Source organism: Capsicum annuum, chromosome 10 (assembly GCF_002878395.1).
Source record: "Capsicum annuum cultivar UCD-10X-F1 chromosome 10, UCD10Xv1.1, whole genome shotgun sequence".
NCBI classification, from domain to species: Eukaryota; Viridiplantae; Streptophyta; class Magnoliopsida; order Solanales; family Solanaceae; genus Capsicum; species Capsicum annuum.
In genome coordinates, this window is record NC_061120.1 from 7,999,656 (window position 1) to 8,016,493 (window position 16,838).

The window sequence follows — 16,838 nt, forward strand, 5'->3', positions numbered from 1 at the left end:
TTTTTTTTTTAATTGTTTTCTCTCCTCTTTCTTTTTGTTTTGTAATGCAGGCATATATATTGCATGCCTCTTTTTCGGTCCTTCTCCTTCTCTTAGGGGTCGTTTCATAGAGTGCATTGGCAAAAATAATACATACATTAATTAATATGTATTATGAATATCTTGTTTGGTCCAATTTTTAGTCTATGTATAACTAATACAAGCATTAGTTATACATTTATTGTGTATTAAGGTTTGTATTACTAATACCACCCATTTTCTATGTATTAGTAATGAAAAGTCTTTAATACATGCATTAACTTATTAATTGACCTTAATACCCCTCAATTTCCCTCTTAAAATATTTCATCATTCCTTTTCCCGCCATTTTAATTAGTAACAGTGAATCTTTTCAAAACATTTTACAATTTTTTTCTCACTATTTTAATCTACAACAATGAATAATTGATTTAAATAATTTTAACATATTTTTGCTTTGCTTCGAGGGTCTTTAAAAAGATTAAAAAAATTGAGACTATTTTTTAATTTTACGTCTTCTATTTTATTTTTGTTTCGACTTTGTTAATCCGTTGGCGTAATATTTCATGCGCAAAGACGAAGGTCTTGCAATTAATCCGAAACCTTTATATACTAGTTCAATAATACTAATTATATTTGAGATGACAAAAAAGTTTTGCTGCAAAAAAGTGTAACAAAATCAAAGAAGGGTATTTTTGTAAACAAACATTTCTTTTAAAAAAATTATGTAAGATGTACTATTTCTTATACATCAAACCAAACAATGTATAAGAAATAATACATGCATAACTAATATAAGCATAACTAATACAAGAATTATTAATGCAAACATTATTAATACATTATATTTTGCATTGATCTTATACACTCTACCAAACGATCCCTTAGTGTTTTCTTTCTTCGGTTGTCTTTTTTTTTTTTTGGTTGTTTTTCAATCTCCTTTTTCTTTTTTATTAATGTCTGTGTGTGTTTTTGTCTTCTCCCAGTGTCTTGTGTTGTCTGTGTGTGTTATATAATGTATTAAGAGGGAGGTTGAGGGGGTTGGAGGAAAAAGGTGGGGGTAGTTGGAATAGTTTAGAATAGGATAAGATTTTCAAAATTTAAATTTTTTCTTTTTATTTTTCTTTTTTTAAAAAAGAAGATAATAAATATAACAAATAAATATAACAAATAAAAATAATAAATAAATAAATAAAATAATAATAAAAATACTAAAATAATAATAACTAATTAATTTTTATATTTAAGAAAAATACAATAAAAATTTAAAAATAGCCAATAATAAATATAATTAAGATAGTACTAAAACTAATAACTTATTTATTTAAAAAGAAACATATTTCTTTAAATTTTTATATTTTATTTTAAATTGGAATAAAATAAAATAATATCCTAAAATTAACTTCATTTAGTTATTTATTTTTTAACTAAAAATTTATTTAAAATAAAATAAGAATTAAAATAATATCGGATCAAATATAAATATTTAATTTCAAAAAATATAAGGTCAAAAATCATGTGTATACAATAGCCTCTTGTCCATAAGTGTGGCGCGCAACACACGCCTGCACAAGACTCTACTAGATGCAGTTTTTCAAACTTCCTAGGACACTGTTGAAGCTTAGGCTCTGATACCAAGTTTGTAACGCCCCGGGGTATGGTATCCCAGATGCTGCACGATGCTCATAATCTCAAAGGACGACAAGCTAACTTATGACTGGTACCTGTTGCAATAACTGTATAATAATTCTGAAATATGCAAAATAATAGGATGACGTGCCATAAGGTTCAAAACTGAATAATACTAAATAAAACAATGTCTGAATATGGTATGACAATACCAAAACTGATAACAACTGTCTGAAATACTCTAGTCTGAAAACACTATAGTTTTAAAGCCTCTAAAACTATCTGAACCATGGAGATGATGGGACAACTCCCTAACTAACTCTGACTACTGAAATAACTAGTACTAAAATAATAAAATAAGTATGTCCTCGAACTATGACGACTCACCACTGACTCTGACTGCTGAAATCTGAACTGCTAAGTGAAATCGAGAACCTGAGAGTCTGAACCTATGGTATAAAACACCATAGCATAAGAGAAAAGTATGCGTTAGTAAGTGGGAATGTACTGGTATACAAAGTAGGGTAGGCTAAATGCATGGGTTCATATGCATGAACAATACTAACTGAATAACATGAGTATAACTGAATAAGAGTACATGTATGAATACGTGAACTGTAACTGAGATTGTGATAACACTGACTACTAAGTATGAATACTGATAACATGTATTTTTGATAACTGATATACTGTTAACTGAGTAACTGTGTCTGACAGTCCTAATTTTGATGGAACTAGCTGAGTTTCATACTGAGCTGAGTCACTGTATCTGAAAATTCTAAAATCTGTAGAACTATCTGAGTTTTATTCTGAAGATTGAGACTGAGAATGTGGGAGGTAATCATCTAAACATCATGCCCCAAATAAGATAATATAGCTGAGTTGGGGTCCAATCTGTAACCCTAATTGGAAGGGTGTCAATACCGCGCCACTAGTAAGGACAAGCTGTAAGTGACCCTCATCTGTCAGGTACTCAAAGGAGAATGGTGAGACCTTCATCTAACAGGTTAAGCCACCTCATTAACCCATAACTGGCAGGTTTGATATCTCAACCTACGCTGGCTACGTAGTTTTAGAACGAAAGAATTTCTTGTAAGAATCACACCCTCTACTAGCAGGTGAGTCCCTATCCTTGGGTTCACTCGGTGCTGAATCCTACTCTCAACTAAATTGATACTGAACTGATTATACTGAGCTGACCTGAATTGAGTTCACTGAGTTCAGTAGACTGACGAAATACTACTGAATTCTGCTAACTGACTGAGTTTACTAAGGACTTAACTGAAAATTGAATAGGACTTGATTGATACTGAATTTACTGAGCTTTCCTGAGTTCTTTAACTGACTGAATTATACTGATCATGGATTGATTGAGAGTATCTCAAAAACTGACACTGGCTCTCGTCGCACAGCTAAATTGTCGAGTATCAAGTACCCCAGGGCTCAATAGCATGATAAGTAAATCATAGAACAAGCTCAAAAGCTCAACAATGGCTACATATTCATCATTCATTCATTAAGACATTTCAACAAAACACTTGTAATGCATTACTTGTACATGAATGGGGAATACATGTTAGCATACCATAGCATGGAATTATTCCATTTTCATTGACAATTTATCAAACACTTTCATGATATAACTTGCACATAAGCTAACATGACATGGTTTTTTTCTCTTATTAGTTCACATAGGCAATTCATCAAGCACTTAGTACGCATGGTATATGTAGACAACAATACATAACAATTAAGTATCATAATTCAAATCCCCATTGAAAATTTTAAGGGTTCAACATAGATTCATGGGATATTACACATATATCAATTACTTCACATAAAATTTATCATATAACATGGATTAGAATTTCAATTAATCATTATAGACATGAATAAAATCAAACCCAACATGGAATTCATGAAATCATCATACTTGAACTTTAAAAATAGTTTCTTGGACTCCAAGGGTAGAAGTGACCATTGGATGAACACTTTACATACCTTTGTTAAAGAATTTCTGAAAGTTAATAGTGGAATCTTGAGTTCTTGATTTGAAATTGAAGCTTCTAGGGTTTTGTTCTTGAGCAACTTTGAGAAAGAATGAGTTTATTTGTTCTATAGGGTAATTAATTTCGTGTTTTGGGGGCTGAAGATTGAGGAAAAAAATACCCAAATACACCTCTGGATGCGGGTTTAAAAGACAGAAAACGTGCCTAGCAACGCGATAGCCGACGTGGCACGTCAAGTGTACCAACGCGATAATCGATGCGGTGCACCAAGATCACATCAGTTTACTAGAATTTGCCTTGAGCTGAGGAAAACTTTATCTGTTGACGCGATTGGCGATGCAACGCGTCAACATCGCATCGACTCACTGTTTTGATCAATAGAACATAGTCTAAACAAGGTCTAAAAAATCTAAAACTCGTCTGGGAACCCCTATTGACATTTCTGATCATGAATTAACTTAAATATCAATGTTTAACGGACATGAAGGTCATGAAATAGGATTGCCAACTTATGAAGGATAAAATGACACTAAGTTTGAATACTTAGCTAAAATATTCTAAGTCTGGGACCCCCTAACAAGCATTACTGGACTGAATTAAACTTAAAATTTTGTGGGGTCTTACACTACCTCACCATGTGATAGGTAAGCGAACGAGCAATTAAGCAATAGAACAACCAGCTAAATCTATAATTAATCATTTATGACCAATAAACGTCATAAAGTACTCATTTTAAAAAAACTAGGATCATAAATATAGAAAAAAAATCATAATCAAATCCTAAAATATGAAAATTGCAAGTACAAGCCTCTATAGAATTCGACACACCACTAATTAAAGTAACGGTCTTGAAAAAGGAAAAACAAAAAAAAAAAAGATATCAATTTCTAGTCTCTTTTTTTTCATCTTTTGGTCAAAGTACATATGTATTAATACATGTTATTTCATATGTTCATGTACTAATACATTCTATTTATTTTTCACTTGTTTAGAAGCTATTGATGACTATATATCTGCTCCGCACGTGTTTCTGAGTAGTTTAATTTTGGAATCTTTTTGTCATTATCTTGAACATGTTCCTTGGCTTATTTTGAGAAGCTTTGGACCTTTTATTTCTAGAAAATTTGTGTCATTTGTCTCTTAGTCTCCATTGCTTTTTGGGGTTGTCTTTGAGGTCCAGTTTATATTGTAGTAACATTAATTTTTGAAGGAGTGAAGGCGTCGATCTTTTAATGGAGTAGGTATGCATGTGTTAATCCTTGCATATCCATCATGTCTCCATTGCTGAGTTCCCTGATATGCGAAGATATAGTATCAAATAACTCCATTATTTGCTTTGATTATGTTTCTTTATATAGTCTTGATAATGCTTCTTTGAGCCTTTTTTTTTACTTTCTCTTTGAAAGAGTGGAATTCCTTCAGTGAGGATAAATTTGATGTAGGCTTTTCTACTGGGGTCTATCCTTTAAGTTTAGATTGACTTGCTTAAATTTTTTATCCTCTCAATTTCAAGAATATCAAAGGACCAATAAATAATATACAAAAATTTTTTTGCATTAAAACATTTACACCATTTAACATTTTTATATATTGTAAAAATATTCCGTTCTACCTGAAATATTTCAAATTGATTTTGAATTTGTGTTGACAATACCTATTTATTTCCTTCAAATTGACTTCATCAATCATAGAACTTTTAGGAAATTATTGTTGTTTTCATCTACTTTAAATGTCTAACGAAGCAAAATTGAGTGTTAGGACTAACATTCATAAAATTCTACAAGGATGCCATACAATCACATCAGTTATATGCCTGAGGCCGGTGAGTTCATGATAGATGAATGGGTGTGTCAAGATTATATACATACCATTCAAAGAGGCTTAATATTCTTTTAATTGTGACCTTTAAATATTGAATACTATCGGTATCAGTGCTAATTTATGCTCAATTTGTAGAGAATCATTATCTGTCAAAATAAATTCATAATACCTTTGGGTCTTATGAAGATAATTTGTGTCCACATAATCATAATTCATATAGCAAGACTTTAGTAATTTTGGTAAGTGAAATCATTCATATCTTATATCAAGTTTCATGATGGATAGTACCTGCAAATTCGTTGTCTTAAATTACTTTTTATCAGGAATAATTTTTTCCTCATTTTTTTATGGGGTAGCTGGAGAAACTACCTATGAGTATGTTGCTAGTGGTTTCACCTCATAACTATCTTCTGTTTGGATGAAAAATATATTTTTTGACTGATGGAGAAGAGACTTTTTAAAAAATCTATTTAAGTGGTTAGAATTTTTGTAGAGTGGTTATAGATTCTTTTAATGGTAAGGGAATAGTAGATTTTGGCAGAGTTGGAAATTCTGTCAAGATTGAATACCTATTTTTCAACTTTTTATCTTCTTCATTGAAGAGTCTTTTCATATTCTCTTCGAGTCGAAGATGCTGGAATAGAGGCCTCACAGGTCTTATTCCTAACGTTCTGGGCCTCATTGTTCCCCTGTACAAATTCTCTTGTTTAAAATCTAGGAGAAAATTATTTTCTTGAAATGTTCTAGAGCTGAAAATTTTATATATGCAAAGTCTTGACAAAAGCTTCCAAACACATTTCTTGGTATTTTATTATCTCGTTCCTATTGATTTTTAAGTTTAATATCCGTAAATAATTGCAGTCTTCTGACATTGGTAAAACTTATAAATTTTGTATATGCAAAGTCTTGACAAAAGCTTCCAAACACATTTCTTGGTATTTTATTATCTCATTCCTATTTATTTTTAATTTTAATATCTGTAAATAATTGCAGTCTTCTGACATTGGTAAAACTTATAACATCATCGTAAATTTAGTGTCTTTAAGGATTTTTTTTTTATCAAATCATTCTTTTAATTTTGTTCTAACTTTTTTTTGCAAATAATGTTGGCTAACCACTTATAAATTTTTCTTTCAATAATCATGATTACAGTCTTCTCTAATCTTGACCTTGTTGAGGAAAATATGTATACACCATCTAAAATCTTCTAACGTTGGACATGATAAATTTGATAATTTTTCTAAACTTCTAATCGAAAAAGTTGAGGTTCTCTTACAAAATATTAAGCTATACTATAAACTAAGGTGATGGTCGTGTCTTCTAATAGTTGATTTTAAACTTTTTACATCATAGACCCAGTCTTAATAACTTGAGCAATAGTTGTAGCATTTAATGTGTTTTACTTATTATTTTTTGTGAGGTAGTTATTCCTCCAATATTTTATGAAAGCTGTAATTTCATACAATATCAGTGTAGCCAATTTTTTATCTATCAATAGGAAAAGTTACCGCGCTTTGCGCAATTGTGAAATATGTCTGAAGATCTTTTTCTATTATCATAATTTTAAAATAATTTAAAGTAATTTTTTTTTATGAGTTAAATAAAAAAAGTTGCACTTTATATACAGTATGAGAGAATTCCTCTCTTATAATCCTTTGAATAGTATATATCTAACCATGAAATCTCCATAATATATACGTAAGTTGCGAGTTGTGCATATATATTTTAGTTGAATAACTTTTCGCTTAGACAAAGAAAATAAAAAAAGAATGTAGATAAGTATATAATTTAAACTTTTCGTCACTGCATGTCATGCACAACTACAACTAGGGGTGTACATAGGTAGGGTTGGTTTGGTTTTCTATTGAAAAAAAAAAAACCAATTATGTTGATTTATTAAAACTATAAACCAAATTAAACCAACATAAAATCGATTTTTCTGGTTTAGGTTTTAGTCAGTTCTTTCGATTTTTTCTTTTTTTTCTCAATTTTTTTTTATAATCTTTATTTTTTACAATTATATTGTGATTGAAGTTTAGATCAAGTATTTTTCGACTCACGTGCTAATGAAAAATCACAATTATGAAAAATTGAGGAGCGAAAAACTCTCTTGAAACTAAAAAAATAAGATAAAGAGTGAAAAATTTAGGTTTTAAGTTTATATTAGATTTTGAATAATTTTATTAGTAATTAATGGATAAATATTACAACTTAAAGGCCCAAATATGAATACACACACACACACATCTACTTTCTAAATATTGAAAATTAATAAAACTAATTGAAAAAGTATTTTAAAAGTAGATTATAATTAATATTTCATGTATAAAAAGTTAAATTATATATATATATATATATATATATATGTATATATATATATATACATATAAATATATATATATATATATATATATATATATATATAGTATGTCGGTTTGATTTTAGTTCGATTTGACTTTTTTTAGTCAACACCAAAACAAACCAAGAATGGTAGTTTTTTTTTTCAAATGCCAAATCAGCCAAACCAAACCATAAGTCGGTTTTTTTTCTCGGTTTGGATTGGTTCTTCGGTTTGGTTTGACTTGATGGTTTGGTCTATACACCCCTAACCACAACAAATGCAAAGCTACAAAAAGTATTTGATATTCTATTTATGAAAAATGCTGAATATTTTTTGAATCTTACAACTTCTAAAGTGCAAGTTTATTCACTTGTCATATACATTAAATTCTTTATTCGCTTGTCATATATACAAAGAAAACTTTTTCAGCACATACTTATTTATCAAATAGACAAATAATATCATAAAGTTATTTTTGAAAATTGATAAAATGCAAAAAATAAAGAGTGAAGAGCATTTTTCAAGATAGAAAAGACATACAAATTGCAAAGCATAAAAAATATATAGTACGACCTATGAAATTTACAAGAAAAATAAAATAAAGAAAAGGCTAGACTTTAAAGGAAAAATTATTTTTCTTTTATCATTAAAATTTGGCCAATGAAAAATTTGACATTTTCAGGTCCTCCAACACCATGCACAAGCCATTGACTTGTTTAAGGTGGATGCATACTCGACGGTGGTCATCAAAACGGCTTTAAATCCTTTCTATGAATTTCTATTTTAAGCCTTCCAAACACCTAAATAAAATCATGATTCATATACAATACACAAATACAACATAATAAAAGTGACTAGAAAATGATAATTGTACGTATATGAACCATAAAGTAATACCAATCAATCAATTCTTAAGGTTACAACACTTCTCCGTCAACTTGTGAAACATTTGTTGAAGCATTTGATCAATATATATATATATATATATATATATATATATATATATATATATATATATATATATAGTTAGTTAGTTAGTTAGTTAGTTAGTTAGTTAGTTAGTTAGTTAGTTATTTAGTTAGTTAGTTAGTTAGTTAGTTAGTTAGTTAGATGTGAAACTAGGTGATTAAGTGAAGAATTGTAAAGACAAAAACAAACAAATTGAATACTTACAATTTAATATACATAATTGTATAGTTAGTTCTAATAACGATTTGTTTTTAAATTTAGAAAATGCTAATGCCCCTTACTAGCTTTATTTTTATACATTTTCTTTTTTAAATCATTACAACTATGTACTTTACTCTATTCAATTAAATTGTATCCCTTCTACTCACTTATTTATTATAAGGTTTAAAGATTATAAAGATAAGAAAGTCAAGAGTTGGAAATACTATTATGTAAATTTTAGTGTCATTAAAAGCTTTTAATGAAGGATTTGTAACTAAAAAATTATGAAAAATTTATATTTAAGATTTTTTAGGAGGAAAAATATTTTTAAAAAAAGGAGAAAAGGGCTAAATAGCAACGGAGCTCAGAAAAAGGTGTCACTTAAAATATTTAATATATAGACAATAAAGTCGTAAAAAAAATTATTTGAATATTGGAGTTTTAGAAACGCATGTTCAAATTTTGTGTAGTGTAATGGCACAATAATTTTTTATTTTAAAAAAATAAAACCTATTCCACGTTAACATGAAACATTTCTGCATCGTGTGTATCTTTCATCGTCTAAATAATTTTAATCATTTAAAATCTGAATGAAAACTTTACGATAGAGCCTATAACATAATCTGAATTAATTTTGTGAAATAAGAGTTTTTGTTACATTAAAAAGAGAATAAGTCACGTTAGAATGTATCATCCTAAGTTTTTTTTTCTCTTACAGACAAAGGATAATTCAAATATCATAAATGAAATGAAGCACAAATTAAAAGAAATTGAAAAGTATCAAAATATTTTTTAAAGAATATAACATTACAAAAAAATAGAATATTTCATTTCAGGATTCTTGCCACGAATATTTATATTCTATCAGTAAAAGGAAAAAATAAAACGAAAATCACCACTTACCATATAAGAATTACAAGTAGGAATTAAGGTTGAGTTTAGTATGAAGAATAATATTTTTTTTAGAAAATGAGTAGTTATTTGATTGTTTTCTTGATTAATTTAAGGGAAATATGTTAATTTGAAAAATATTTTTAAAAATATTTAAATCAATTAAACATAAAAAATAGAAAAACATTCTTTCCCTTTCATACCAAACACACCTAAATATAAATATTTTTGGTGATAAAAAAAATGGAAATTCGGATATATTAAAATTTGCATTGCCTAAACTATCGTACTAAAATCTCTATAACCAAAAATCAATTAATGCCAAAAAGTTATTTTGTAGGAATTAAAAAAAATCACGTAAAAATATATTTATACATAAATCAATTGCAAGAGAACACCCTTCTCCACTCAAGTCAAGATATTGCAAGCATCCCTTCACTATCTACTGCTATATACTGTAATACCCCATATTTTGGAATAGAATAAAGATCCGTCATTCCTATGCGTAGACGTTTCAAAAGCCTTGAATCCTATGTAAATTTAGTGTGTTAATCAATTATGTAGTGTGGGAATCTATTTTAGCATGGATTTAGATCATAGAGGTTCCCTAACTCAAATGCAAGTTGAAAGCTTTCCAATCATTCAAGTTTTAGTGAGAGTCAAAACTTGGGTAAACTTCAATCATTCATAACTCCTTGTATATATTGAATTTGAGGTCCTACTATATATTGAATTAAATATCTTTGAATTATCTTTCTAACGATACCAATTTTTCCCAAATCCGACATCCGAGCAAGAAGTTATGACTTTAAAAAGTGGAGTACATCGCCTAACGTACGGTGTGCGACGCACAACCTAAAGTATGCCATAAGGTGTGTGACGTACAACCTAATGTGTGCAACAAGGTATGCAACACACACCCTAATGTGTGCGATCAAGTGTGTGCCACACATGTTGTAGTCCAGGTGACTTAAACAATCCGCTTTTGGGGCAAAATTGTCCTTTTCCCACCCCTATATAATACCTAAACACGGAATTAAGCTCTTATTTCACCAAAACATATTCTTTCTTTCAAAATCCTCTCAAGAACACAATCTAGGATTTTCATAGAAGATTCAAGTTCAAGCAATTCTCTCCATCAATCTTCATGTAATTAAGAAATAAGGTATGCGTAGTGTTCATCTATGGACCCCTTTCATTCATAGAGCTCAAGAGCCATGTTTTAAATTCTAAATTATGATCTTTATGTTGTTATGTGATTATGTTCATGTTGATGGTTGTTAATTTTGTTTCAAGATGGTATCTAAATGTGTTTCCAAGAAGTGTATGGGCATGTTAGTTTGAAACCCATGAATTTGGGTGGTTCAAGATTTCTAAATTTGTTGAGTACACCTATGCTCAATATTGTGCATGTAAGGTGTTTGATAAAATGCCTAGAATGATAAAAATCATGTATTTTAACTTAGGGGTGAACTATATGATAAATTCATTCTAGTCTATTATGTTCAAAGAGCTCACTTGTCATTGTTGTGCAATATATGTGTTAATGGAATGTACATGATGATTGGGGAATGAATTCATAGTGTGTCTATATACCTTTCATGCTATGAACAAGATCATGATTTTGAAGTATCACATGAGTTATCCCCAAATTATTACAATATGAACTAAATGTTACATGTTTGCCATTCTCTTATGCTTAAATGATTTTCATGCCATTGTTATGAATAGTATTATGTTGTCGGAATGCCCATGCTATTAGAATATGAGATTTATGACTTGATTATAAGTATTCCTATTCATGTTAGATATTATCATGACCATGTACTTCATGAAATCCCTCACTCATGTATTATGGATTGTTATTGACTGTCATGTACTCAAGGAAGTCAAGTTATGTCAGTTTCCTTCCATCGAATCCTAGGGGTACTTGTACCCAAAAAATATAGTTGTGTGCCTAGAGCCATGTCATGTTATCACGATACTCTCAGTCAAGCCATGATCTATAGAATTCAGTCAGTCATGTGACTCAGAAAAACCCAGTAATCTCAGTAGTCCAGTAATCTCAGTAACCTCAGTATTCACAGTTAATCTCAGTAACTTCAGTACTCTCAACCAGTCCTCAGAACTCAGTACATTTCGTCAGTCATCGGAATCCAGTAAACTTAGTTTAGCTTCGCTAAATAATACCACTAGTATCAGTTCAGTTAATCAGTATCAGTTCAGCTAATCAGTTCAGTTTAGTTATTCAGTTCAATGTCCTTCATATGGGATTAGAAGTTAGCACCGAGTGAACCCAACGATGGGAACTCACCTACCAGTTCAGGGTGTGATTCTTAGCAATCATCCTTGTGTTCTAGAACTACATATCCAGCGTAGGTTAAGATATATTAACCTGTCAGATTAGGATTGATGAGGTGGCTTAACCTGCCAGTTTAGGGTTCCCACCATTCTCATTTGAGTACCTGCCAGATAAGGGTCACTCACAGCTGTCCTTACCAGTGGCGCGGTATTGACACCCCTCCAGTTGGGGCAGAGACTGGACCCCAACTTAGTTATATACATTATTGGGGCTTGTCGATTAGACAACTACTTCCCACAGTCTCAGTTTCAGTCCCAGTCTCAGTAAAAGAACTTAGATAGTTCTTCAGATTTTAGGACTATCAGATACAGTCAACTTAGAAATAGAACAGAACTTAGATAGTTCCTTCAGGTTTATGGACTGTCAGATATAGTCACTTATGCTATCAGTTATATTAGTTCTCAAAAATCATGTTATCAGTCACATCAGTTATCAGAATTCATGATATCAGTATTCAGCTTCAGGACTGTCAGACATAGTCAACCAGACCAGTTCTTCATAATTTGAACTATCAGAAATAGTCGTTCATCTATTCAGTATCTCAGTATTAGTACACTCATGTTATCAGTATTTAGAATCAGTAGTCAGTATCTCCACGAGTTCAGTTACAGTTACGTATGCATGTATGTATTCTCATGTTCATATCAGTCAGTATTGTTCATGCATATAACCCTTTGCTTTTATCTACCTCACTCGTATACTCAGTACATTCAGATGTACTGATGCATTTGCACTATGGTACTTTTTCTTATATTACACCATAGTTTCAGAGGCACGAGCTCCAGATCAGCAGTAGCATTTCAGCGTTCAGAGTTTGCAGTGAGTCCTTCTCATTTGAGGACGATATGATTATTGCTTCATTTACTATTTTAGTTCAGCTGCTAGATGGAGTTAGTTGGGTACATGTATCATCAACTCCTTATTCAAACAGTTTAGAGGCTTTTCAGACTATAGCATGTCAGACGGTTATTTTAGATTTATTTTGGTTTTGTTATACCATTTTCAGACATTGTTCTTATCAGATTTTTTTAATTTAAATTTGAACCTTATGGCCATTCAGTACATGTTTCCGCATTTTCATGTTATATTATGCAGTGTACAGGTATAGATATCAATCATGGGTTAGCTTGTGGTCCTTTGGGGTCATGAGCATCGAGTAACATTCCGATTCAGAAAGTTGGGGTGTTACATATACACATGAAAATAAGAGTCATCACTCCAAATGTTAACAAAAATAATCAAATCAAAGAAAAAAAGAATTAAAAAAATGTATATAAAATTATAGGTAGAGGAAAACTTGCAGAACGATACGCACATAAGGATGAAAAACATGCACAGACAGAAGAAGGTAAAGCAATAATTTAAAGACAAGAGCCTTAAAATACATGTTCTCTGACCGACAAAAACAAATCAAAAAATTACTAACTAACTAACTAACTAACTAACTATATATATTACTGCTAACAAAAGATATAATGAAAAAAATTCAAATAACATAAAAGTTAAAGAGAGAATCACTTTGCCACTTAATTGAAAAAAGACTTTATGTACCTTTTACAGATGTTGAGGAGTAGGCATAGAAATCGACAAAAAAAAAATTTAAGAGAAAAATAGAGAAACCAATGAATCATGAAATATTTTATATTTGTCCATATTATAAAGTGATAAAAAGGATATCAAAAGTTCATACATTATACATAAATGCACATTAAGATAGCTAATTAAGAAGATAATTATAATATGAGGTGAAAAGTTTAATTGAATCTAATCATTTTTAGGTTATTTAAAATAAAATAAAATAAAATAGATAGATAAAGAAAAAAATCCTAAAAAGAAGAATAAAAATAAATACGAAGATATTATATATAGATATTTACATAGAATATAATGACAAAAATAAGAAAAAGGCCAAAAAAAAGAGAACAAATACAAATGATCGTACCAAATTTTGTATCTAATATGTATTAAAATTTTACTATGTATTGAAATGTAAATTTATATTTCTATACAAATATATTAAATGGATAAAATTAATTAAAAAATAATAAAATTAGGGATAGAAGAATTCAAGAATACATATTAAGATTTCTAATAAAGAAGACAATTATAATGGGAGGTGAAAAGTTGATGAGTTGAATAAATAATTTTTGAATTATGAAAACTAAAATAAATAGATAAATAAAGAAGAAATGGTCAAAAAAAGGAGAAAAAAGTTAAATAGGAATAATGGTCATAGAGAGGTGACACATCACCCTTGTCTTATTTCTCCTTTATATATATATATATACCAGCACAATTTATCTTAGTTAGTATGATATAATAATACATTTTCTTCTTACTTGCGTAATTTATATATACCGACGCAATTTATCTTAGTTAGTATGATATAAAAATACATTTTCTTCTTACCACATATCCGAAAAAGTGGGCTCTTTATCATAAATCTTTTTATTGAATATTTAGAATTTAACTTGATTATTTCATTATCACTTTTTAGATAGAGTTCTTATAACCTTATCATCTGTGAATTATAATTTGGATTTTACCCTTTCATTAATAATTTCAAAATATCACCAGCAACTTTACACTTTTCTTCTAATTTAGAAAATATATCTTTCTAAAATTATTTTATTTTAATTATTGGATGAGTTTTCAATTTTTTATCATGGTAAAAAGGAGTTGGTTTATCTTTAAAAGTTTAATTATTTTCACCTTCGAGAATTTATTTAGAAACTACATGTAGTAATAGATTTGTATACTTTTTTTGCTGGAGTATTTTGGTTTATATCTTTATTCTTAGGGTCACCTTTGGAATCAATTATATCCAATTCAAATGGTGAAGCAGTAACAATTTTACCATCTCTTGTAGGGCTTATTTTATTCCAATGAGCGGACTATAGGTTTAACTACCTTGTCGCTAGCATATCATTTATTAACAAGCATGTTTAATAAATTCTTTTAATTGTCTAATTTTTTTGTGTATTCAAACCATTTAAAAAATTTGATATTACGTGTTATTCTATTCATACCGGTGCACCAATTTTCTCTAAAGAATAATCTTTCTTTTAATGAATATCTTTGTTTATATCATTGCCTTTTTATGCAATTTTCTAGACTAGTCTATAGTTTATCTAAATACTCAAAGTAAGGTTTAAATTTCTTATCTGACCTAATCATGTGTAGGTTTTAATTTCTTATTTGACCTAATCATGTGTAGAGGATCCTTTACTCGTAAAACTTCTCTAGCAATGGGACATACTAATTTTTTAGGTTTTAAATTTCTAAGTTCATATTCTATCTTAGGAATTGTTTCGGAGATATTCAATCCTTTTAATTTTTTTTTTCTATTTCGTCTAGAGTTACTTCCCTTTCTTCTATAGATTTGGAAAGTGATGGTCTAGAAAAGGACATTCTTCTACTTGAAGAGGCTTGTTTAAAAAACTGAAATATTAGAAATTTTAAATCCATAGATTCATTTGGATATTGAATTACTTGTTCTTCATTCAAATTTTCTTGTTTGATTTTCTACCATTTTCTGCCTCCAATATGGAATCAAAATGTCAATTATCTTTATTGAATACATCGTCCAATTTTATTGTTTTTGGAACAAAATTGTTCTTGCGATTATGATTTTACTTCCAAAAGTATTGTAAATCTTTTATTACTTACTATTTTATCTTTAGTGGTGTAACACCCTAAGACTACCTCTTGGACGTTACACAAGGCTTGGGACTATGAGTAGATCAAAAATTAACCCATGGTATACACTTAACACTGAATCAAACGTCTTTACTTAATACATGAGCGAAAATAGGGAATTGACCATCTGGATTTAAGTGGGTAAACAATCTCAACAAAAGTATTGTGAGCTAAACATCAACTGAAAATGTCTGGACATTTGAGAACAACTTACTAGTCTTGAGAAGCCACTAAATATATTGATAAGCCACTAAATATATTGATAAGCCACTAGGACAGACCCCAACTGACTCAAAACAAAAAGATAAAGTCTGAACTCAATACTAATAACTCAACATCTGAAAGTAACCAGAATGTAGTCTCTCAAAACATGAGGCCTTACATACTAACGGGTGGTAGGAAGTGGTGATCGTGGCTAATCGTGCCTTTGAGGACGAACGGCAGAAACTACATTATGAAAAAATGTAGCCACATAGACATATATATGGTCTGCAATTATTGAATGTACTAAGTATATGCGGGTGAATGCAATAAGTAAAAAAGAACATAAATTATAAGCTTAAAACATGTATGTCAAGTGTAACACAAGTTTTTCCAACGCAAAAATACTTCTCTTTCAATGTACAACACTGATAGATTGTTTACAAGTGAACAAAAAGTAAAACAAAATAGCATAACATAGAAGCGTGAAACTAGAGAAAATTTCTATTACAAACTCTGATTCCAGTTAGTTATGTTCAAATTTTAAATTTTGGTGTGCAATTCTATGTGCATCTAAATTCAAGAATCAGTGAATAAGTTTTCTGAGGAAGTAACATGATGAAAAATTTATGTAGATCTAAATTGCATATAAAGACCTATAAATGAAGACATGTCACGACTAACACATAAAGAGACC